Source organism: Hemicordylus capensis, chromosome 5, assembly GCF_027244095.1.
Source record: "Hemicordylus capensis ecotype Gifberg chromosome 5, rHemCap1.1.pri, whole genome shotgun sequence".
Taxonomy (NCBI): Eukaryota; Metazoa; Chordata; class Lepidosauria; order Squamata; family Cordylidae; genus Hemicordylus; species Hemicordylus capensis.
Window position 1 is genome coordinate 228,490,652 of NC_069661.1, and position 26,230 is coordinate 228,516,881.

A 26,230-nucleotide genomic window follows, 5' to 3' on the forward strand; every position below is an offset into this window, starting at 1 on the left:
GCTACACCCTGAAGGGGATAGATGTAGTTTTGACTGACAGAACTTCTAGATTGGATCTCTCTTTGCATAGATTTCCTTAGAAACCTTTGATGTGTTCTGTACTATGCACAGCTGCTTCACACACAGGAGCCCCCAGCCACGACAAAAGAGAACATAAGAGCCCTGCTGGATCAGGCCAAAGGCCTATCTACTCCAACATCCTGTTCCCCACACTGGTCCACCAGATAGATACCTCTGAGGAGTCCACAGGCAAGAGGTGAGAGCATGCCCTCTCTCCTATTGCTGCTCCCCTGCAACTGGTATTTAGAGGCATCTTGCCCGAGCAGATTTGTTCATGGAACCAGTTTTGCTTTCAGTTCGAATCTGGACCGGATTCGAACCGAGCCGGTTCGGTTCTGGGTTTGGCCACACCGGGTCCAGTTCAGCCATCTAACTGGGCCAAACTGGTTCGTGGGCTGGTTTGGGGATATACTTCTAAAGGAGAACCCAGTGAGGATTCCCCTTTACAAGTAAAGGGGGCATTCCCTCTCCTAAAAGATGGGTGTGTGTGAGGAAAAGAGAACTTTGTACCTTAGCAGAGACTGCTGAGGAGGTGGAGGAGATGGCGGAGATATTGGCGGTGGTGGCAGGGGCTCCTCCAAGCCCCCCCCCCCAGCCTCCTGAAGGGCAGCCTCGACTGTCCTCCAGGAGGCTGGCGGGGGGCTTGGAGGAGCCCCTGCCATTGCCCCCCACTGGCGCTGGTGTTTCCACCACCTCCACATTGACCTCCACTAAGTTACCAAGTCCCCCTTTATCTCGCCTCCCAGCCCCGGGCCTTTAGGGTAAGGCATGCCCCCTTTACTTGTAAAGGGGTATCCTCGCTGGATTCCCCTTTACAAGTATATCCCCAAACCAACCATTAGCCCGATTTTTAGGCTGGTCCAGTTCGAACTCGGACTGCCCCACCCTTTTGGAGGCCAGTCCAGTTCGAACTCGGACCACCTGAACTGTGCTGGTTGGATTCGAACTGTGGTCTGAATTTTGCTGTTTTACACATCCTTACCTCCTGCGGCTGGAGGTGGCAGAGAGGACAGAGTAGAATAAATTATTGTGAAGTGAAAACACTTTTTATAAGTGTCCAGTGTTTCTCTGTCTGCATTATCTTAATGCAGTAGGAATTTCTTCAGCTGTATTGTTTAAACATCTCCAGTCTTTTCAACATGTTCCAGTAAAGAAAATATTCATTGGTAGTATGGTTCCTGAGTGGCTTTTATTTTTCATAACGGAAATTGCTGCTACTGAAAACAATTATTTTCTTTAACTTTACTTTTCCTGCCCACACTTTGCAAATCGAAATCTGCTGCTTTCTGTGGGTATTGGAGCATTCTGTGTGCCAGGCTGATATGGCTGTGTCTACACTGTGAATGAAGCCATAAATTCAGTCATCTGTGAAGTGAAAGCTTCACAGACTTTTCTAATATCAAAGCATTATTATGGAATCATTAAAAGTAGTTGTGTGGGTAGAAAAAGGCAGGCTGTTTTTCCTCGTGGTTTTAAGTTGCCAGGAAATGATGTCATACTCTGAGCAACGCTAAGCATGGTCTCTGAATAGTCAAGGCCACAAGCAGTACTTGTGCTATAACTGATTTATTAGTATTTGGATACTGATAAATAAAACCTATTGCAATCTTGTCTTAAGAATGTAAGATCTGTACCTCCTGCTATAGGTTACTGGGTGGGATTTCTCCCCTTTCCCACTTTATCACTTTTGCCTTTTAGAAAAGAGAACACTCTGACACATAATTCAAACCTGATTTTATAACTATAGGTCCTTGATGGCAGTAGTTAAAGGTGTCCTGTGGCTGTGGAGAACAGCATTCTTCCTCTTGCAGTGAGTTTTCTAAACATGCCCTTATCCAAATGTTTTAGGGGCTAATTCCAACATACAGCTGTCCTTGGGCATAGGCTCACATGGCCATATGAGACCTTCTGAAATGGGCAGTCACACAAATGGCTGCCAGCTGTATCTGAAATTGCGTTATCTTGAAGAAATGCCTGCTGCTTGACAAAAATCATGGCTTACATTGAGCCCTTTCTCACGATCACGAGAAAGGGTTCCAAGGGGCGAGGGCAGGGAGCCTTTAAAAGCTTACCTCCCCTGCAGACTATCCATTTCTCTTTGCTGGATGCTCAGATTGCCTGCACGTGAGAATAGCCCCATTGTCTACCATCCCCAATATTAACCTTTGTGTGAATGATAATTCAAGAGCTTTAGTAGTACGTGTGTGTGTGTGTGTGTGTGTGTGTGTGTGTGTTTTAAAGTGTGAAATTTCCTTTGAGAAAACCCAAAGTGTGTCGTTAATTGGCAATGCTATTTTGATAGGATGAAATACTTGTCCCAAGGAGTGACATGGGCCATTGGATTAATAGAAACATAGGAAGCTGCTGTCTACTGAGATAGACCAGGCCAGTATAGTCTGACAGCAGCTCTCCAGGACTTTAGGCAGGACTTTTTCTCAGCTCTACCTAGAGATGCTGGGGATTGAACCTGGGACCTTCTGCATGCTAAGCAGATGCACTACTGCTGAGCTATGGGCCAATCATCAAGATGATCCAGATGTTTGGATAAAGGTATGGATTATATATAAGATAATTGACCTCTGATCAAGGGCGCTTGCAACTCTTTGGGCTTAATGGCACATAAGAAAAGCCCTGCTGGATTAGGCCAGAGACCTGTCCAAAATCCTGTCCCCATAGTGGCCAGCCAAATGCCTCTGGGAATCCCACAAGCAGTAGATGAAGGTGTGCCCCTCTCATGCCATTGCTGCCCTGCAATTCTGCCTCTGGACCTGGAGGTAGTACTAGTAGCTATTGACATAATTGCCTTTCATTATGTCTAATCCCTTTTTAAAGCTATCTAAGATAGCTGGCAGAATTACTTGGGTTATGAAAAGTTCATCTAACAGATCTTTGGGCAACTAAATATTAACGGCCAATCATTTTTAGAGAGTCCTAACAAATTATGAATGACTTAAAAGCATATTGGATAGACTGTATTTTTTTACTAATTATATTTTGAAGGGCAAAATGGAAGAACTTGGCTGCTCAAAGGCAATATTGTAATCAATCACATTAACTGCTTAACTGAAATACTCACTGAATCAATATAATTTCAAAAACTATATTGTACAGTATAATAGTTATTCATGTATTGATAAACGTTCAGGCATCTATGTAAGCTGCATAGAATTGCCTTTGTTATGACATGGTAAAAAAATGTCACCTACATTTAATTTTTTAATGCCGCGAAAATAAATTATAGTCTCTCATTGTAAAAAAAAATAAAATAGAAAATTCAAACATTTGCCTGTTAAACGTGTATATGTGCCCGTGACTGTCTTCATCAGCCTCCTCTGAACCCGTTACAGTTTGTCCAGGTTCCCTTTAAGGTGCAACACCCAGAACTGGACACAGAAAATTAATATGGTGGAGGTGTTCTTTTTACTGTATAAATAGGTAAAATAACATCCTAAATCAGATTTTGTTTTTTTAAAAATCTAAAAAAAAATACAATTAGTAAAAAAAATACAATTTTTCCTCATGCCCAAAATTGATTACAATCTGATTTGGCATGTTATTTGACCTGTTTATACAGTAAAAAGAACACTCCCACCACATTAATTTTTCCTCACTGTATCCCAAGTCTTTCAAGTAGCTAAATAAAAATTTTAGAAATGGAAATTTTCCACAGAAAAATTAAGTTTGGCAAATGTTTCTGGAAAACCTTTTGCCCCACATCTCTGGATTAAACTCAACAGTATTCCTCAATTCACCAAACGCAATAACACCTAAGCCCAACCAAAATTTAGCTGACTATGGTTATGTTCCATGAACACAATTTTTCCTTCAACTGACACACTCTGTCCCTGCTCGTTGAGTTCATATTACATCTGAGGCTCTTGTTCAAGTGTCCCCACCTTGGGAGGTTAAAGGGGTCACTATGAGAGAGAGTCTTTTCCGTAATAATGCCCCAAATGTGGAACTGCTTTCTAAGACATGTTGGCCGGACTTCTTTACTATATTTCACGAAAAGAGGTTTCCACGCTAGTCAGACCTCATCTGGAGTACTGTGTCCCATTCTGGGTGTTGTACCTTAAGAGGAACCTGGACAAACTGTAACGGGTTCAGTTGGCTGATGAAGACAGTCAAGGGTGTGGCTGTAATTTTCCTAGTGTTTTGTTGGGGGGGGGTGTTGGAAGATAAATTGGAAATTTTATTCAAATGAGGGGAAATTTGGATGGGAATTACCCCCCAGAAAATTTTCCAGTTCAAACTTTTCTGGAAAGCCCACATCTCTAGTTGAGGCAGAACTCAAGATTATTTCCTGTTCTATCCAGAGAGTACAGGAGAACCTCATTATTCATGGGGGTTCCGTTCCACGGTGGGGGGTGGATCCATCTTATTTATTTGTTATTTCTCTGTGTAAACCGCCCTGAGCCATTTTTGGAAGGGCAGTATAGAAATCGAATGAATGAATGAATGAATGGTAGTGATGAAACGTTGGGGCTATGGGAATCGGGGGTTTAGGTTCCCAGAGTACCCAAAATCTGCCAAGAATAGGCCAAAAATAGCTGTTCCCTCCCCCAAAATGGCCCCCCAAATTGCCCTACCATGCTCCCGAGTAGTCTACCATTCCGAAAATCAGCTGAAAATAGATCTTTTTGCCCTGTTTTTTGTGGCAAGTGAGCTATAAAATGACTCCTGAAAGCAAAATGATGGCCAGAAATTTCCTCCAAGGTAATTTCTGGCCACCCATGACTCATGACATATGAGGGTTTAATCCCCCACATTTTTTCTGCGTATACTGAGGTTGGGTGCTAATGAAGTAACCACAGATACGCGAAACTGCTGGACCCACGATTAACGAGGGTATCCTGTATTGCCCAGAGGTTGATGGATTAGAAGACATGTGAATTAAGAAATGATGACTGTACTTTTATATACTGAATTTAATCTAGTATCAGATAACACATAGCATGCCTCGATATCTTGCCTTTAATTATGTATGCACAAACCACTGTATAATTACACTTTTGCAATGTATCGTGAATTGGAATTTAGTACTTAAGAAAGATCTCCTAATGCTCTCAAGTTTCTAAAGGGGCTAAGCTTGTTGTGTGAATGACAGCTGTTTTAGGAAAAGTTTATTCAAAGTTTGCAATAGTGGGAATTGCTAACGTAAAAGAAAATGCATGATTAAAGTTCCTTCTTGTAGTACCACTTCTTGTGTAATTTCCTAAAGTGGTGTGTTTCAAAGCCGTATAGATTTGAAGTGGCTTTTCAAGTTGTGTGACTGTTACATGGATATTTTCTAATCATCATGAAAATTCATCTGAAATTGATGAATGAAAGCAGATATTATTTTGCCTGTCACAGGCAAATTAAATTGGGTTTCCTTAATGGTTTTCCCCCTTGCTCTCATTAAACATGCTTGCACATATTATTGCAGCTAATCACTTTACTGCTCATTGTGTGGAAAAATCAAATTTGTTTTTGTATAGCAACTTTAAATAATTTGCTACTTAAACATATGGAGAAGGTGATAAAATGTACATGTGCAGGGAATCTTCTTTTGTTAAGTTTCATATCAAATTTGTGTTGGATTTAATTTGAAGACATCCAAACATCCAAGTGTCTAGCATGCCATGAAATTATTGGCCCAATAGATGGATAACCAAACAAACTGTTGGCCTAGGTGAATTCTTGTTGGATTTAATAATATTATCTTTCCTTTGCAGTCTGATGATCACTGTGAATTTTTAGTAGTTGTGAACATTTGTTTTAGGAGTGAATGGAAATGGATATAAATCAGTGTTCCCTCTAACAGGGATTCCCAGATGTTGTTGACTACAACTCCCAGAATCCCCAGCTGCAATAACCTTTGCTTGGGTATTATGGGAGTTGTAGTCAACAACATCTGGGAATCTCTGTTAGAGAGAACACTGATATAAATGGATCCCATTCATATCCATTGTCATTCATTCTGAAAGGAATAGATACACTCTAGAACTTATGGCAGCAAATGCGGGTTCCATTGGAATGGGGCCCATTTGTGTCCATTTTCATTGGAACCCCCATTCTGGGTTGTTGTTTTTAGTAACAGTAGGCCCATTCACACGATTGAAAACTGGGTAGCAAAAGCATCATTCCCAGTTTTGGGAGCTGTGTATCCTGCCGTTTTGAGATCAAGAATGAGGGGAAAACAAAGTAGAAGGCACCAGCGATGATCATCAGCTAGCTAGGGTTTTTCCCTCCCTATCTCAGCAGCTGGGTACATCTGCTAGGTAGGATGGAGCTCTCCAACCCAGCCGGAAGCTAGCTAATTATCACTGCCAGCTCCTCCTACCTTGTTTTCCCCTCACACATGATGACAAAATGGGAGCACAGACAACACCCAAAGCTGGGTAGGACACTTCTACCCAGTTTTCAATCATGTGAACAGTTCCAGTGTATTCCTGCTCTTGGTCCTGATCCAGAGCTTCATTGCAGAGCTGTCATCTCTGGTAACTTTTCTCATTTATCAACGGTTGACCATTGTTTTTTCTAACAATGTCTAGAATAATGGTGATCCATTGTGGGGATTATAAGTGAAAAATGGCCACTAGAGGAGGTGGCTGTGTGATGGAGCTCTGGACTGGACTCAGTAGTAAAAGATTGCACTGTTTCTTTTTCCAAGGAAAACAGAACACTGAATGAATGGGAAGATTCATTCTTCTTTTTTAGCCAGGCTTTTAATAATATCTGAATGTTTTAAATTTCTAATTGCTTTTTAATTTTTTTAATTGTGGTGATCTTTGAATGTTTTAAATTTTAATTGTTGGTTTTATTCTGATTTTATTTTGTTTATTTTTGTAAACTGCCTAGAGAATTTGGAGTCAGGCGGTATATAAATTAAAACAGTCAAACAAATAAAAATAATAAATAAATAATAAAAAGCAGAAACAAAATAAACACATCAAAACACTATATAACAAAATGAAAATAAATAACATGAAATAAAAATAGAATGAATAATAATTAAATAATAAAAAACCCACATGCCCACAACTGATATTTTGCCTATCGTCTTTAGCAGTTGTTTTAAAACTTTGTAGTATGTGGCAACATTTCTACACTGAGTTGAGTACTGAGGTATCTCTTCAGTTGGGCCTTCAAATCACACTCCAGAACACGTCAAATGACATTGGCCCCGAAGGAGAGGGCACACCAAGAGTGTGCCCATAAAGATATTCTCCACAGACATCCTGACACATTCTCGGCCCATCCCTTGGTGTGAATGCCTCCTAAACACACGCTCCAAATACTCACTTAAAATTTTGGATATAGATCTCAGGCTATTTGAAGCAAGTGGTTTAGAATATGCTGGGTTTGGACGACACAACCAATCTTGATTTATTTTAACCTAGATAGAAAGCAGACATTTGCATGGGGATGGGAGGGCGGAGTGCATGTTCCCAAGGTTCAGGAGCAGGGCTGGAGCCACCACTGGGCGAAAGGGTTCAAAGAACCCGGGCCGCCACCAATCTCAGATACAGGTGGGGCGTTATTTCAGTCCCAAACGGGGCTGCGTGGACATGTTTGGAGCCGAAATCGGCTGCGCTGCATTGGCAGCACAGCCAGAGCGACTCTCCCTGCCTTAAAGGCAGGGAGAGCTGCTCTTGGTCTCGCTGCCAACACAGTGGGGCCAATTGATCTCCCTCCCAAACGGGGCCACATGGCCCCGTTTAGGAGAGAGATCGGCCCGCACTGCATTGGCAGTGCTGCCGGAACGGCTTTCCATTCCTTGAAGGCAGGGAGAGTCGCTCCAGCCCACGCTGCCAGACACAGCGTGGGTCAATCTCCCTTCCAAATGGGACCGCGTGGCTCCTTTTGGGAGGGAGACCACGTCCTCCGCATCTGACGTCAGATGCGGGGGCATGGCTAGCCGGAGCCCCACGTCTGATGCCAGACACGGGGGTCGGGGCCAAGGGGCCGCAGCAGTGGCTGCACACAGGCCGCCGCCAGCCTCCCTATGCTGCTGTTCAGGAGAATTGCACAGAGCCCAGCTCTAACCTAGGTTCCACGTGACATTTGAAGCAGCCCATTGGTTGGGCTTGGTCACCCAGTGAACCTCATCGCTGATTGGGGATTCTGAACCAAGATCATCCTTCCTTCCTTGCATTCTTATACTGCACAATTTCTAGGCAGTTTACAAAATAAAGTACAATAAGCTTGATATAAGTGTGACACTTTATCCAGCTCATCAGACTACATGTGTATTGCTAGGACTGAATAAATGCTTTAGTTGTGGGGTGGGGAAAGGAAAAGCTTGGTGCTGTGAATAAATACTTTACTTTGAGAGATGGAGTATAATTTTCTCTCTAATGAGGGTTAAAAAACAAAAGAGTTGTCAGGGTGATGTTTGTGCATCCTTTCCCCCCCTTTGTGTACGTACCTTCTCTGCAGGAATTTGTTTAATTTTGCTTGTGTGTGTGTGTGGTTAAAGTACTGACATTTGGGCTTGCAACAAAGATGAAATAAATAGTCCTGTCAGGAACTTAAAACAACTCAACTAAATCCTCCCACCCCCACATACACACTTTTTTTGGGGGGGGGCAATCAATGAATGAGCACAGTTCTTAAGATATTTTTCTCTGTACTGATGGAACCCTTTTAGTGCAGCATGTCCATTAAGGGGATCACATGACCTGAATATGTAAAAAACCTAAAATTAATATTCTGGGACATATTATAGCAGGAGTGCCAAATTACCCACTCTTCCACCATTCATCGGCTTCTTTAATGGATGTGTTTGTCAGACTGCCACAAGAGATCAACTCTGTAGAGTCTGGATGGAAGCATTAATGTTAAATAGATGTGAGGCTCCAGCCCTTTAATGGCTTAAAAGCAACCTGTCTTATGCAAACTAGCATAGTGTTATCATGAAATGACAGGGGTGAGGAATAGTCTCACGGAAATGACAGAGATGAGGAATAGTCTCGTGGAGAGTCTCTTAGGCTGCTACTTTAGTGTAACAGTTAACAATGTGGCCTAGGAAGCCATTAATCCAAGGGTTCTCAAACCTGGGTCCCTGGGTATGGTTGGACTATATCTCCTGTCATCTCCAGCCACAAAGGCCTTTTGTGGGGAGCCTTCTGGGGACCCAAGTTTGAAAACCCCTGCCCAAGTTCAAAATCTCTGCTATGATGTCACTAGAGGGACCTAGGTTAGCCGGCCCCTATTTGTAGCATTTATTTACTACATTCATATTCCCCCTTTCCTCCAAGGCTGCCGTACATGATTCTTCCCACTCCCCTTTTATCAGGCAGGATGTACATTTAGAGGCATCCTTTTAGAGGTGGATGCCTCCGAATACCAGTTGTAGGGGAGCAATGGCAGGACTTGCCTTCATCTCCTGCTTGTGTAGCTTCCCAGGGCATCTGGTGGGCCACGGTGGGAAACAGAGTGTTAGACTAGATAGGCCATGGGCCTGATCCAGAAAGGCTCTTCTTGCATTTTTATCCTCACAACAGCCCTGTGAGGTAGGTTAGGCTGAGCGATAGTGAGCTTCATGGATGAGTTTAGATTTGAACCTTGGTCTCCCCAGTCCTACGCTAACTACTACACTACCTAGGGATAATGCTGGTCTTCCTTACAGGTTGGTTGTAAAGAGCATACTGATAATGTACATAAAGAGGAACATAGCATAGGGGTACAGAAAAATGAATGCATTTTAATCGCTTCTGCAACTTTCTCCATTTAGGTTGCACTACCGAACCAAAGTCTCAAGGGTGATGAGGGAGGGGTTCAGCTCAGTATTTGTTGAAGGAGAATAATTTTCCAATATAACAAAGCTCTATTACATGCCAGGTAAATAATTGAAATGGTTTGCAGGAAACCCTAAACTCCAAGGTCATACTGGAGATGGCAGAAGCAATGCAGTGTAAAAGATAGGCAGCAACAACCAGTAATAGGGACCATTTCTGAAAGCATCAAAGAGTGGATATAGTTGAAGGCATTCACTTGATACCCTGCCCACCCTCTTTCTCATCACTGGACTGAATAAGAGGCTATTATATTGCACATGCCTAATAGCCATCTGTCATAACGAGCATGTTCCCCAAGGCTAACAAGGAAAAGAGTTCAACCTCTTTCATACTCCCTGCTCTAAAGCAACTCTCAGCTGAGGCTTCATTAGCATTCTTCTCTACCCAATTCACGTTGCCTAATCTATGACCAACAATTTTCTCTGTCATTCTATTCTTCATAGTAATCTGAGTTCAGGTGAGAAAGAATGTTCCACTTTCTTCCAGTTTTTATTCTTCAGCATTGGCAAACTTGTTTTGCCCTCCTATATATTAAAAAATGTATGTCCATAGAAAAATTGTACAAAACCATGGGACCTAGTCAGAATTATGAGCGTTAATACTTTGGTAAGATGGATGGTAGCAGCCTTGTTGGCTGCTCAATGGGAACAAAGCACAGACCTGCTTTATGACACCTCCTTGTCCCTATCAACAAAGCACAGACCTGCTTTATGACACCTCCTTGTCCCTATCAACAAAGCACAGACCTGCTTTATGACACCTCCTTGTCCCTATCAAAGTAGGATCCATATCCTTTATCCTTGCAAGTGTTTGCAATGAATACAAGACAGTGGGGCTGTTCACAGGAGCAGCCCTACCTGGGCTTGCACAGCTTTACCCATGTAGGGCTGCTCGTGTGGACTCGAGCACTGGGATCAAGCCCAATCCCAGTGCTGTTCTGCTGGGTAGTGCAAGTTTTCTCCCAGGCAAGTGCACCCTTCTACCTGTTCCCAGTTGTGTTGCTGCTGGGGTTGCCTGCAGCCCGAGCAGCCACAGAGCTGGGCGGCTAGTGTGCCCAGCTGGGAAATCCCCCAATGCACTGTGCTCTTTGTGTGGTGCATTGTGGGATGCAGGAGACCGTAGCCTGCTTCCCCCCTTGCCGCTTGGTGATTGCTCATGCCATGGATCATATGGGGGAAAGTCTTCCTCCCACCTTCCTCCACCTGTTCTGCCTTCCTCCCCCGCCCTGCCCACAATGGTCATGAGAACAACTTTGGTAGGCAGTATCCAGAGGGAGTGAGTGGTCATATCTTTCTTGCCTCTGTCACTCTAGATTAGGCCTGCACTCTAGAGTGCACTCCTCCTACTTTATCCTCACAATAATCCTGCAAAGTAGGTTAGACTAAGAGAGAGAGTGACTGGCCTATGGTCACCCTTGGAGTTTCATGGCCAGAGGCGTAACCAGTGGGGGGGCAGGCAGGGCACATGCCCTAGGCGCCAGTTGCAGAGGGGCGCCAAGTGACCGCCATGCCCTGCTCCACCCCAACCACCTCAGTTGATTAAAAAAAATTTTTTTTAATCGCGCCCCCGCCGCCTTCTCTGAGTCCGGGACGGGGCACACGCCCCCCAGGAGCCTCCATAAGCACTTACTTTTGCATTAATTTCAGGGAGCGTTTGCTGCCGAAAAGCGTCTATTCCTCTTTCTCTCCCTCCCAGAGAGGAAGAGAGAGAGAAAATACACCCTTTCAGGCAGCAAGCCTGCCCTGAAATGAGACTGAAGAGCTCGCTCGGCAATTTCTACCTCGAGGCCACACCCCCTTTGCATGTGATATCATCATGTGACATATCACATGTAAAGGGTGTGTGGCCTAGAGCTCTAAAGAGTCCTGATACGTTCTGTGTATAGAAAGCTATTTCTATGGCTTTGTTTGAAGATCCTTTGGTGACTTTCAGGTCAGTGCAACTCAAACTTATGCATGTTTCCCTGAGAATAAATTGCACTGACTACAATATAACTTACTCTGAAGTATGTATGGGATATCTGGCCTTGTATTTCTTGTCCTTTGTGTTATGTAGAATGAGATTCCTTAATATGCACAATATGGAAGCTAAAAACAATTTTCTGATCTATGGGCACAATGTTTGCAGAAGAATCTAGTTCTTAGGTAGTTGGGAGGTCCTAGTGCAAATTTGCCATGAGTGATTTCTTTGATTCTGAGTTTTCTTATTAAGATGAAGAATTCTGCAAAATATGTTTTCTACTTTGAACTGTAGATTAATCTGGGTCAATTTTCACTCTGGCAATCTTATATGTTCCTGTTTTTCACTTGAGTTTTTCTATGTATTAGTATTAACAAAATTTTGTATTAGTATTGGTATTACTAATTCTTTATGTCTTAGTAATACTGATGTCTTAGTAATACTGATGTATTAGTATTAACAAAATTTTTGTATGTTTGATAAATCATAGAAGAGAGTCATTATCCAGAAAACTCATCACATATGTTTTATATGTATGTATATGATAGTTTTCATGGTTATTTTAATTTGATCTTTTAATATGTTTTTATAGCTGTAAACTGCCTAGAGACTTTGGTAGTGGGTGGTATTAAAATATGTTAAATAAATAAATAAAATGTATGGTTACTATTTGTATTTGGAGTCACTTGAACCATTAATGGCACAGTGGGGAAGCAACTAGAGAGCAGGAGGCTGTTGGTTTGACTCCCCACTGGTGTGTTTCCCAGGATATGGGAAACTCTTATATCGGGCAGCAGCGATATAGAAAGGTGCTGAAACACTGCACAGGAGATGGCAATGGTGAACCCCTCCTGTGTATTCTACCAAAGACAACCACGTGGCTCTGTGGTTGTCAGGAGTCAACAACACCGACTCAATGGCACAAACTTAACCTTTATGTTACAATACGTTTGCATCCTGGTTTTTGGTTGAGGTTCCAGTTTGTTGTTTACTTCTGGTCTTTTTGGGGACTCCAAAAAGTTTCTATTAGCTTCTATTCTTGGAGATATTTTGGACTCCCGATTTGAGGGCAACTGTGTGAAAACAGCTTTTCAATCCAAGGTGTGTTCTTTAAGTTATTTGGTGAATGGATCATGTTTGCTCGCTGTAGCTAGTTGATTCTAGTTAGGAGGATAGGTGTGAGCGGGCTGGGAATGTCTTATGTAAGGAACAGCTCCTTTTGTGAGGATCTAAGATCTCATGTGTGATCATAAAACTGCTCAGGATTACTCAGTTAAATTTCAGGCCTTACCTATGCAAAATGGAAATTGCATTAAATTCTATTTAACTTGGTTCTAAGTCAGATTCATTATAAGGAAGGTGTTGTGGCACATAACCATTTGCTATTCATGCAGTAATGAAGAGTGAAGATAATTGGCTGTATAAGTAGCGTTTGTCAGGTGCACAACTGACTTGTCCTAAGTCATGAGAATGCAGACTAAGCAGTCCCCTGGCCTGAGATTTTCCAGCATGTGATGGCTACTAGTGAGGGATCATTTTAGATTTAAAGACAGCACCTGTTATGTATTTTTCTGTTCTTTTCATTCTCTTCAACATTTATTCTCAACCCAAGGGAATTAGGCAAAGACCAAACAAAGCCCATAGTAGAAATGTGTTTATTGTTAATAAAATTGCCATCTCTGGCAATTTTTAAAAAACACCTGAAAACCCATCTTCTCACCCAAGCTTTCCCAGCTTTTAAAAATTGTCTGTCTTTAATATACAGATACAGCCTTCTTCAGAAAGCAGGAATCACACCTATCAGCTATTCAGAGAGGTACTGGAGACTGGATGTAGTCCTTACACTCGCTGATCAGCATGTTCATTGCATTCCAAATCCAGCATTGTGTATTAGTAACCCTCCTGCCGCCCCCGCCCCCCAGCTGCTATCTGCCTTGATAGTGGTTAGAGTGCTGGACTAGGACCAGGGAGACCCGAGTTCAAATCCCCATCCAGCCATGAGACTTGCTGGGTGACTGTGGGCCAGTCACTTCTCTCTTAGCCTAACCTACTTCACAGGGTTGTTGTGAGGAGAAACTTAAGTATGTACACTGTTCTGGGCTTCTTGGAGGAAGAACGGGATATAAAAAATGTGAATGTTACTGATTGCTGGCAGATAGCAGCTGGGGGGTGGGGGCGGCAGGAGGGTTACTAATACACAATGCTGGATTTGGAATGCAATGAACATGCTGATCAGCGAGTGTAAGGACTACATCCAGTCTCCAGTACCTCTCTGAATAGCTGATAGGTGTGATTCCTGCTTTCTGAAGAAGGCTGTATCTGTGCTGCTTCAGCAATTTGCATCAGTGAAAGCAAGTAAGGTGCAGTTATAATTTTCAGGTAGTGCCATAATTTTTTAATTAAAAGATTAATAAGCTTGACTTTTACTTTTTGAGCTGATATTATGGTGAAGTTATCTGAAAGATGGGTGCCAGATATTTGGGGGGGGGGGCAATTTCAGTGCTTGCCCTAGGCGCTGTTTTCCCTAGATACGCCTCTGTTCATGGCTAAATTGGGATTTGAACTGGGATCTCCTTACTCCTAGTCCAACAATCTACCATCCAGAGGCGCACTTGCATGAGTTATCTTCCCCATCCACTCTCCTCACATCAACCTCTTGCACCCTCCAAATTGTCACTCCAGAGATTTGGGGACCCTTTGCAGAGGCATGGGATACAGTACAGGGTGGGAGAGAGGGAACCACCAGAAACCAGACAGGCATCTTTTGCAAACTGAGTAAAGATCTCACCAGCCAGTTTCCTGAGATTCCCCCACCACATCCTTGTTGCTGAGGGCCTCCCAAACCTCTAGAGCAGGGGTGAACAACTCAAATGTCCCAGTGGGCCAGAACCAACCATTGCTTGGTTTGTGAGGGCTGAGGTTAATTTTCAATGCATTGTTATATTAAAATTAATTATTAAAAGCATTAATGAAAGTGAATCCTGGCTCTCCCCTCTCCTAGTCCAACACTCTAACCACCACACTACACTGGCTCTCTGTAGTTGCTTACTTTCCCCCCCAGGCCACTTCTGTAACTGGAACTTGTACCACATTTTTATCAAAATGAAACAATAAAGCAAATTTGGATAGTCCTGCTCAAGCAGAACATCTGTAGGAACTGTAGATGTCCTGTGGGTGAATTATCAGCTTCCACCACTGAATCTTGTTCAGTAGGGTTGGAGGACCTGGTACTCTTATTGGAGGACATGGCAAGGCAGCAGCAGAAGCATCAAACCTGTTACTTCAGCACTGTGTTGAGTGAACAGCAGTTTCCAGCATGGGCAGGGGTCAAGAAATGTTGGCTCTGTTCACTAGCCAGACAATTTTTTTTTAACTTGCTGAGCTACGTCAGGAATATATATTTTTTTTGCTTGTCAGGTATCATTTTTTGCTCGCCACAGACAAGTAGACTAGTGGATTTCCTGAGCCCTGAGCATGGGCCACTGATGACTTTATCTGCATCTGCATATGTCAGGTACTGCTGTCCATTCACTAGCTGTGGTGCTTCTGCCACCACAAACAATTACAAGAATGCAAGGAACCATATAGGTTATGTTCTTCAGATTCTACATGGAGTTTAATAAGAGGCAGGATCAACTTGTGCCTTACTTCTTGGATTGTTGCTAGTAGATGAGAAGTGATTCCTGTGGATCATTGGATTTATTACTGGGAGAATGATATTGTTTAACCTAAGCCAATGAGGAAGACCATCTTATGGTCAAAATGTCTGGCTCCTCTAGAGGATTTATGAACTTTCTTCCTTAAAGACATGGACTGCAAACTTTGGGCGATTGCCATGATTTCTTCTCATTAGAATTTTCTTCTCATCCTTCTGAGGAAAGATCTGCTCTCATCATATTATATATGATTGAGTTTGATTTGTGAATATGATTTTAAACACATTTTGGACTATTGGAAGTACCTCCTAAATTGATCTTAATTGGTGTGGCAATTTTGTGATGAGTATAGGTGGATTATTGCTGATCTACTACAATGTTATTTTTGAGTACTGTACCCATTAAAACTGCATGTAAAATCAGAATAATATCATATATATGGTTCTTTGAATGCTTGTATTTTTATTGTGTATTGTGAATCCATTAGATATGCTCCTTTTCAGTCCGCTTCTTCTACCACCTCAGGCACCCTCCCCTATTCAGTGGTGCTCAGCCGCAGAGGCTGGTAGTCTTTCAGTAAACCACTACGTGCTTAGGAATTATGAAAAAAGTTAAAAGAACATTTAGCACATTCTCTGTGGAGGGGAACACAGTTCTCTCGTTAACTGAAGTCAGCCACTCCTCTTCCTTTCTTTAAATTTCTGCAAGCTGCAGAAATCCTAAATGTATTCAGTTGAAAGTGGAACTTACCTTCATGTACACGCTTATCACCATGGGATTGTGACTACATCAGAGCTTTTACTCTGGAATTTCAAGAAGCAGTTCTTCCTTGCCTTATTTCTAGCAAGTGAGAAAGCCAAAGATGGACCCACGAATGACCCCGCCTCAGAACTTTTGCAGTTTGTTGTCAGGAATATCAGATAACTGGATTTTTTTAGCCATGAAAGACTGACCAAGGAAGAGATGCAGACATCATCACTTTAAAACCAGAATTAGACAGAGGGTTTTTCTGGAGCCTTTCCCTCTACATGGGGTAGGAATGTGACATAGTGCACAACTAATGCATTGGATTTTAAAAATCGCTCAGTCGCTTGAAGGCATAAAATCTGTGTTGGCAAAACAAGGGGGTGGGTCAAACAAAAAACCCCCCAGGAATTCTTTAGTGCAGGAAACAATTTATTGGGGGGCGGGAATCACTACTGGTAGCACTCCCATCCCAGTCTGAGATGGAGTCCTTCAGAGACAAAGTAAATACTAAATTGTAAAAAAAAATAATAATGTTATTTTATTCTTTGGTTGGTTTTATTCTTTGGTTTTGAATGTTTTAAAAATATATATATATACCTCTTTCTTTGAATTTATTTATGACCAAGTGATGTTCATTGTGAATATGACGATAGAGCACTTTTAAGTTAGCATATTTATTTGTAAACAGTCTATAAAATTTTTATAACATTTGACAACTGGTTAGGATTGATATTTAGATTGTTTGTCTAGACTTATTCAGACACATTTTGTGATTCTTTTGACCATTTTGCCTTAACTTCTTTAGTCCCCTGAAGAAGAGCTTCCCTTTGAAATCTGTTGGGGCTGCTAGTGATCCCCCCCCCAATAAATTGTTCTTGCCTCCAGAGAGTCTCTGTTGTTATTTTTGCAAAATATGTGTTCCAATGTGAAAAATATCTGTTCTTCCTTCTCAGAACAGTACACCAGAAAGCCAGTGGGTGGGCATTGGGGACAAATGTTCCTGGGCTGCTGGAGTCTGGGGGGGGGCCTCCCTGGGCCCCCTTTGGCCTCATCCACCCCCAGGGCACCCTCTTTGTCCCTCCCAGAGCACCCTGCTGACAAATGAACCACTCAGTGGCAGGAAGAGGGTGATGGGTGGCGCGTCTGTGTTTTGATGCTGGACACGCCCCTTGTGCCACTATCAGAAATGTGTCGAAGCAGGGGTGTGTGGCTGGCATTAGGGCATGCATGTGTTGCCCATTGCCACCCCACTCCCAGCTGGTGTATTGGATGCTTCCTTTCTCTCCCTCTCTCTAATGTGATTCTCTAAAGTGGACCTCTCTAAATAATCATAGTGTTGAAGGGGGACTTGTAGACCATTTAGCCCGACTCCCTGCTCAATGCAGGGAGTCCAAAGCTAGACCACCCCCAAGAAATTACTCTCTAGCCTCTGCCTGAAGCCTTCCAGTGAGGGAGAGCACCCAACCCCTTTGTAATTGGTTTCATTGGTATGGAAACAGTTATCATGCTGCATCTTATATAGCTTTGGTCCACAACTTGCTTAGCTCATAGCTGAGACACTGATTGGGTTGTCCTTGTTGTAGCTCTTTCCTGCTGTTTTAAATGTATAGGTTTTCGATTATTTTTATTGTTGTGAGTGAGTGGGATCCAGACTAAGTTTCTAAGTCCCATTGACTTACCTGCTCCACAGCGTAACACGGACAATGCCAGAACTGCCTGTGCTGCTGCAGGACTAAAATGTGCAGTGACGCTGCTGTTCAAGAGGCAGCAGGCTTGGGACTGCTGCCCTCTTGCGTGATCAAGTGCAACTTCCGTTGGGAAGAATGGATGTCACGTGCGATCATGCAAGAAGCAGCAGTCCCAGTACTGCCCTCTTGCACAGCAGTGTTGCTGTGAATTTTGGAGCCCTGCAGTGGGCAGATCTGGCAATGCCCGTGGTACACAGTGCCTGGGGCATATAAGTCATTGAAATGAATGGGATTTAGGTTAGTCATGATTAGTCATGATTAGCTTGTCTCCCTGATTTCAGTGGTGTTTAGTATGACTAACTTAATCTGGATCCTGCCCAATTTCTATATTAGATTGCCATATTCACTTTTGGGGAGAAATGGATGTGAATGTGTGTGTGTGTGTGTGTGTGTGTGTGTGTGTGTGTGTGTGTGTGTATTCAGACATCAGAGGGCATAGAGCAATCCTGTTTGGAAAGAAAGAAAAGACCGGCTCTCTGATGATCATTCCCCGGAGGAGTGAATGCAAACTCTTTTAAGAGTCAGGAGTTCAGGCTACTTATGCAAGTGATTCAGTTGGCCCAGAGTTTTGAAACATCAGATGTGAAATCAGTGTGGATTGGTTGTTTCCAGTAAAATACTCTGACAGCAGCGATCAAGCTTGCTGTAATGTTTTAGGGATACAGGCCAAATAAGAAGCTTCTGCTCCAGGCAAATTTCTCTTTATGCAGAATAAGGAAAGAAAATAGTGTCTCCTTTGCACGTCACGTTTGAGCATGTTATCAAATAGGAGCGAGGAAATCTGACAGATTGTTGGGAATTAGATGGCAAATGCCATGACTTTTTAAACAAGCTAAATACATTGTTTTAAACATGCATACTCGATTCATTCCTTATGAAGGTTTAAAATGAATGCTGAACATGGGTGCATGCAATCCAGGAGTGCACAGTGCATTTAAGCTGGCTTCAATGTATCTTTTGTGGGAGCACTTTCCCTCTCCTTCACCTGCCCCCCAGCAAACCCCCACATAAACATCTAAGCTCCTCTGTTTAAGGAATCATTTGGTACAAGAACTGGTAGTTGGGAAAGCAGCTGGGGGGAAATCATACATGCACCCGAAGCAATTTCCCAATCAGCTGCTCTTGTGCTCGGTTGTTAAATTCAGGAGCGCTCAAATGCTGTTTGGTGGCCAGCTGAAAGGAGAGACTGGTGATAGGAAATCCTGGAGCTGCCAGGGTATTCTGAATGCACGCCTTGAATCTATGAAATATTCCTAGCTGAGGATGTTATTCTCTCCAGGTGAGGATGGTATATGTTCTGCTTTGGCTGTACAGAACATGCAATCTGTTAGAATTTTGCTTTTGGAAAATCTCGGCATTTTCTTTATTGAAATTTATGGTATTTATGGTTTTGAAAATATGTGAACAGCATGCATCTCAAGAAGGCTGGAACTATTTGTGTGAATCATAAAATGGGATTTATAGTAGCATTACATGGGTGTTTTATGTATAGAAGAATTATCATTTTAGTCCTGTCTAAAGAAAAGTAGCACCAAGTGAAATTAATCAGGATGCACCCAGAGTTTGTATCTATTCAAGTGGACACTTCCTCACTGCTCCTGTGCAAGGGGGGAGAGTGCTTTTGGGCAATCTTCCCTGCCTTTGGAAGTGCCCTGTGCCTTCTGAATCTATGTCCCTGAAGGCTGTGTAGCCCTCTGGGACATAGTTGCAGAAGGCACAGGGCACTTCCAAAGGCAGGGAAGATTGCCCAAAATCCCCATGTGGGGCAGGTGCAGTGGGGAAGCCTCTGACTGAGCAGATGCAACCTTCTTTGCATCCTTGCTCTCTGAATGCCAACCACTGTTCCAAGCAACGTAATTACATTCACTGTGACTCATAGAAGCTGTATGGATTTTGGACTCCTTTTTGTCCTGTGGGTTTCTAAAAGCCAAAGCCTAGAAATCCTGGATAATTAGCAGCAAGATTGCGTAGACATGAACATTTTGAAGTTCTGTCAAGAGCGACAGTGGCTGTTTCTTTTTGACTGTGTCATAGTGGTTAAGGATCTGTGTCGGCTCAAAGATCCCCTGTGGATAACTAGGTTACTAGGATATAGGGGGAAGTTCTGTTTTAATTAGGCCAGTACTGTTGACCAGGAAAGGCCTTCATTACTCTTATATATAGTAACTTGGCCATTGTTATCTCTGTTTACGTTTCTGCTCAGACCTCCTCCTGCTCTTTTGTCTAAAGAGCTCAAGAAGCAGCCAGGCTATGAATATGTATACATACATTATATGGGCATATATCAGACCATTTTGAATCTGGAGTCCTAGCCCTGGCAAAGATTGTGTAACTTAAAAGCTCAGTTCCTGTGTTCTTAAAGGATGCTTTCATCTCAGAGAATTGTCTGAAAGTATGTGATGTTTTATTGTGCTACTGAAGCTAAGACTGCACTCTTTTGTGTGTTTATTTGTGTGTGAATTCTGTTGAATTCATTGGCAGGGTTCACACATAACACAACCAGTGCCACACATGAGCCTTATTTCCAGTTTTGATAATGAAATGCCAAGATTGGTTGTGTTGTATGAACTCACCAATCTCATCATATTATTCTACCCTATTTGTAGCAGGGAACAAGACATCTGTCACTCACTCCAAATCTAAGTTACAGAGTTGGGTTCCCTGTCACAAGTAGGTTAGGATAAGCCAAGATTGGCCGTGTCGTACAAACTTGCCCATCTTGGTATATCATTACTGAAATGAACAGGGATGGGGGGCGGGGAGCACATGCTCCCAGAGTAGCAGCAACATCATCTGGTGCTGCAGTTACATTTGAATCCGCCTGTTGAGTCTTACTTTCAAGACAAGGCTGAGATCCAGACGAATGCTGTACTAGTGCAGCAATCAAAGATGTGTACTCAATAAGGTCACGTCGCCAAGCCGATGCTCAAACTTGCACAGTCTCTTGTGGTCTGGGTCTACTTGTGCAACAAGAATAGTGGATATCTTTGCATCATTCCCTGCCATGTAGGATCCTTCATTCCCTGCTGAGGAAGAGGTTTCACAGTAGGAGATGCACCACAGTTTGCACAAGCTGTGAAGCACTAATCTGGAACACAAGCTGCCAACTTAGTGGAACAAGCTAGTGCAACAACCTTCCACTAGTGCAACATATTTGCCCTTGTGAAGCTGAAACTGGATCCCAGTTTCATATCCTGGCTTATTTTGCAAACTCAGATTAGCACTGGTAGGATTTTCTGATTTAAAATCTTAGAGTAAATACTGGTTTGTTCTAAACCAGGACTGGAAGTTTAAAAATTCCTCCTCTTTAAACTTTTGCACACAGGCCCAAGTTTCATGAATATTGCATGAAACCATGATTAAACCATGGTTCTGCATAATGTCTCCCCTGGGCTGGTGTAATATAATACCAACCAGTGATGAGAGTGCAGAGTTGCTTGATGGCTGGGGAGTTACCAGCGTCAAGATACACGTTTAACCAACAACAACAACAAAACTTTATTTGTTAGATGCTCCATAACAAATTGTTCTTTAGGTGCTCACAACATAGCATTAAAACATGAAATAAAAACATATAACACATTAAATCATAACAGACCAAAGGGGGGAAAAGAAGATAGAAAATAGAATACCAAGCAATTTTAAAATTCTTTTAAAATCAGTTAAAAATCAAATTTGAAAATCAAAATGTAAAAGGCCTGAGTAAACAAAAAGATCTTTACCTGGCGGCTAAAAGAACAAAGTGATGAAGCCGGGCGAATCTCTCTGGGGAGGCAATTCCATACACAGGGTGCAACCACCGAAAGGCCGTCTCCCTAGTAGCTACCCACTTCACCTCGTTTGGCAGGACCACTCTCCGAAGAAGATCTTAAGGTCTGGGTTGGGACATATGGGGCAAGGCACTATCTCGCTTAGCCCACTTCAAGCCATTTAGGGCTTTAAAGGTTAAAACCAGAACTTTTAAGTTGGGCCCAGAAACAGACTGGCAGCCAGTGCAGCTGATGAAGCACAGATGTAATATGCTCAAAACATCCAGTCCCAGTTAATAATCCTGCAGCCCTATTTTGTACCAGCTGTTGTTTCTGAACCATTTTCAAAGGGCACCCCACATGCAATGCATTGCAGTAATCTAGGCGAGAGGTTACCAGAGCATGAGTAACTGTGGCCAAGCTATCTCTGTTCATGGAAGGTCGCAGTTGGCATATCAACCGAAGCTGATAAATGCATGGAGGGAGACACTTGAAGGTGTCTCCCTCCCCACTGCATATCCCTTTATGCATAAAAATGAACGGCAACCATTCACTTCTGTGGGAGAAAGCAAGTTTACTTGGTTGGGGATGTTGAATTTATTTCTTAAACTTTCTAATATTGGCCTTAGGCCTGAGGCTAAGTCCTTACTAAAAGCAGACAACTGACCATTACTATTGTGGGCATTTCAATTAATTTACTAAGGAAAATCCCTTTGAATGTATGCAGTTATCAAGACAATCAGATCCTGGGTTATATTTTTGGAATTAAAGTTTGGGAGCCCAGCTGAAGTTGTGCTTATTCCTCCCATCACATATGGCTTCTTGCTTGATGACATCACATACAGTCAAATGCCAAAAAGCATAAATGCTCCCAGCAAAAAAAGAAAGAAAGAAAAAGAAAAAGACTTTGAAGTATGATGTGCAATTGTTTGCAACAGTCAAGCTTGTAGAGCATAATTGCTTTTTATTTTCCTAGCTCTACAGGCTGCCTCTTCATGAATTTCTTGTGTTCTGAGGCAAGCTTTGCATTAACATGAAGCATTTGTGCGCCTATGTCCTCCAGCCCTAGCAGTGCTTTGGTTTTTTGAGTAATGATTGTTGACTTGTTTTCACATCTGGACTGTGGCAAAATCTGCTAAGGAGATCTAAAATGCAAAAAAAACCAGTCCAAAGCATTTCTCCAGGCTTGCTTTGTGAACAGCCACAAGAAATTTCTTTCTTTTTTAAATCAAAGATTGGTCCAGCGGCCATCTATTTCAAGTGATACAATAATCATTTCTTCATTTTGTTCTCAGTAGGCTTCTTAACTGAGGAAAGGGCTCAGAGTAAGTTCTTTTACATGGTACAGTTTTTAGCAATTCTTATTGTGCCTTAAGCAAGTTGTTTTCTCAGACAATCAACCCTCAGAGAACCCTTTCTACACTGACCTGAGCCCTATTCAAATGTAAAGGAAAAGAAACGCTGTACTAGCATGCAGCATTTCAAATGGGAATGGAACTCCCGCCTGTTGCCTCTGTCAGTTATTTCCCCTCACTCCCCCTTCCACAGCAGCATTCATACTTACGGGGGATTACAGCCTTCTCTGTGAGCATGTTGGCAGGCGCTTCGGTGGTTGGGAGACTCTGGAGGGAGAGCAGGAGGGAGAGTGAGGGGGAATGATTGGCAGAGGCTGCAAGCGAGATTTCTGTTCTGTTTGAGACACTTCATGCGCAGAGTTGCCATGCCCCCCCCCAAAAAAAAATTCTAGGTTTCCCCTGGATTTTAAGCATCTCACCCAGCTTGCGTAACCCACCCAGATTCTCCCAGATATCAGCTTTCTTTCTTTTTTTAAGGTGAAGCTTTAGCCCTTGTAGAAGCAGAGTTATGGAACAAAACATGCCATCACTTTTCTGCTCAGAAATTATTTTCCAGCCAGTTTACATAATATGCAAATTAGGCACCCAGCTTGGGAAAGCCAGAATATGGCAACCCTATTCATGCGAGTACAGCATCTCTTTTTCTTAAAGTCTGAATTAGGACTCTGACTGCTGAAGAATCCCCATTTATTGCAGAAAAGGATTGTTCTAGGGCAGGTGTTCCCAACCTCGGTTGTCTAGATGTTGTTGGACTTACAGCTCCCATCATCCCCAGCCACAATGGGTGATGGCCATTGTGGCTGGGATGATAGGTGTTGTGGTCCAAGAACATCCATGGACCCAAGATTGGGAATCTCTGTTCTAGGGTACACACCCAGCTCTTGGAGAGCTCTTGGTAGCCTTCTAGGCCTCTTTGTCACTCTACCAGGGCTGCTCAACTCCAGCCCTCCTGCAGATGTTGGCCTACAATTCCCACAATCCCTGGCTATTGACTGCTGTGGCTGGGGATTATGGGAGTTGTAGTCCAAAAACAGCTGGGTCACCAAAGTTGAGGATTCCTTTGATAGTGGTGAGCAAGCTGTCTGTCCAGAAAGCAATTGAAGAACTTGAGGGTTCCCTTGAACAGTTCGAAAACCTCTGTTTTGGAGTATATGTTTTGGGGTATATGTTGCTGTTGTGTTTTCTCTTTGTGCTTTGAGAGGTACAAGATACCCTATAACTCTATCGCAGGAGGGCAACATCCATAAATTAGATGAGTGCAGTGTTGACAAGCTGGGCTGTCCACCCAGGACTCATTTATAACATAGATCATATTGAAGCCAAGATCAAGTAGCCATCAAAAGAGAAAACGAATAACAGGCCAACCTAGGCATGGTAAGATGAGGAACATCAGGCTGGGAAAATAATGCCAGTGATCAAAAGTTAATCCAGGAAACATTTGTCAAGGTGGAAAACTGCCTTGTTTTCTGTGATACTTAAGTAGTTAAAGAGTCAGTGCCAAAGTGTCTTTGGTCTCCCCCCCCCCCCCCGATTCTTCAAGGCTTCAGTTCTAGCTGATTGAGTTTGTTGTTACATTTGTAAACTGCTCAGCTTACTATTGCCCTTGGGACAGTTTATAATTTTAAAAAACACTCAGCGTTAAAATCAAGTCTAAAATGATAATATAAATTAAAACACACATAAACACAAAATCAAAAAAGAAAAGAAAAAGAACTGGATAGAACCTCTGTTGATGAGGGGCTCGGGCTAGGAAAGAGCTGTACTAGGTTGGGTGTGGGTTATGAAAAGAACAATACTGGTAAGGGGACAATTTCCTCCCTCTGCAAAATGTGACATTTAATATTTTTATTTTTTATTTTATGTATGCAACTGTCAAAATTGTATACGATAATATATTTTCAATTAAAAAACTGATGATGGTTTTAATGCACAGTTCATATATGTTATTAATGGCCCACATGTTACATGGCCACACACAGGTGGAAGAAGTGCTCTGCCCTTGCAGAGAGGCTGTACAGGTGAAACTCGGAAAATTAGAATATTGTACAAAAGTCCATTAATTTCAGTAATGCAAATTAAAAGGTGAAACTGATATATGAGACAGACGCATTACATGCAAAGCGAGATAAGTCAAGCCTTAATTTGTTATAATTGTGATGATCATGGCGTACAGCTCATGAAAACCCCAAATCCATAATCCCAGAAAATTAGAATATTACATGGAACCAAGAAGACAAGGATTGTAGAATAGAACAATATCAGACCTCTGAAAAGTATAAGCATGCATATGTATTCAGTACTTGGTTTGGGCCCCTTTTGCAGCAATTACTGCCTCAATGCGGCGTGGCATGGATGCTATCAGCCTGTGGCACTGCTGAGGTGTTATGGAAGACCAGGATGCTTCATTAGCGGCCTTCAGCTCTTCTGCATTGTTTGGTCTCATGTCTCTCATCCTTCTCTTGGCAATGCCCCATAGATTCTCTATGGGGTCAGGTCAGGCGAGTTTGCTGGCCAATCAAGCACAGTACACTGTATACTTTTCAGAGGTCCGATATTGTTCTATTCTACAATCCTTGTCTTCTTGGTTCCATGTAATATTCTAATTTTCTGGGATTGTGGATTTGGGGTTTTCATGAGCTGTACGCCATGATCATCACAATTATAACAAATTAAGGCTTGACTTATCTCACTTTGCATGTAATGCGTCTGTCTCGTACATCAGTTTCATCTTTTAATTTGCATTACTGAAATTAATGGACTTTTGTACAATATTCTAATTTTCCGAGTTTCACCTGTAGATTAGCTGCGGTGAAGGCTTGTTTTGCAGCCCAGTGCACACAGAGGGGAATGGGGAAGCAATTTTCATTTCTCTCCTCTCCCTGCAAAAACCCTTTTCACTTCCACAAATAAGGCTCTGAGGACTGTGTAGCCTTCAGAGCAGCTGCTCTCTAGCCTCTGAGAGGGCAGAGTCATGTTTCCATTCTCATATCACTGCACAATATGTGGGCCATTATTATTATTACTATTACACTATCCATGTATGTGGCACTTTACAGAGAATGAGAGGAAGGCTATGACAGAAGCCTTGAATCTGTCATAAGTTGTATATGATAATGAAGTCTTGGGAGGAGGCAGTATATAAGAAATTCTAAATAAATAAATAAATAAATA

The 26,230-nt window shown here is 42.5% G+C and overlaps 1 protein-coding gene across 6 annotated transcripts in view; it reads left to right on the forward strand.

The window, feature by feature from the left end:
* Positions 1-26,230, forward strand: part of KIAA1549 (KIAA1549 ortholog) — a 217,243-nt gene that overhangs the window by 103,758 nt on the left and 87,255 nt on the right. The window lies entirely within an intron of this gene.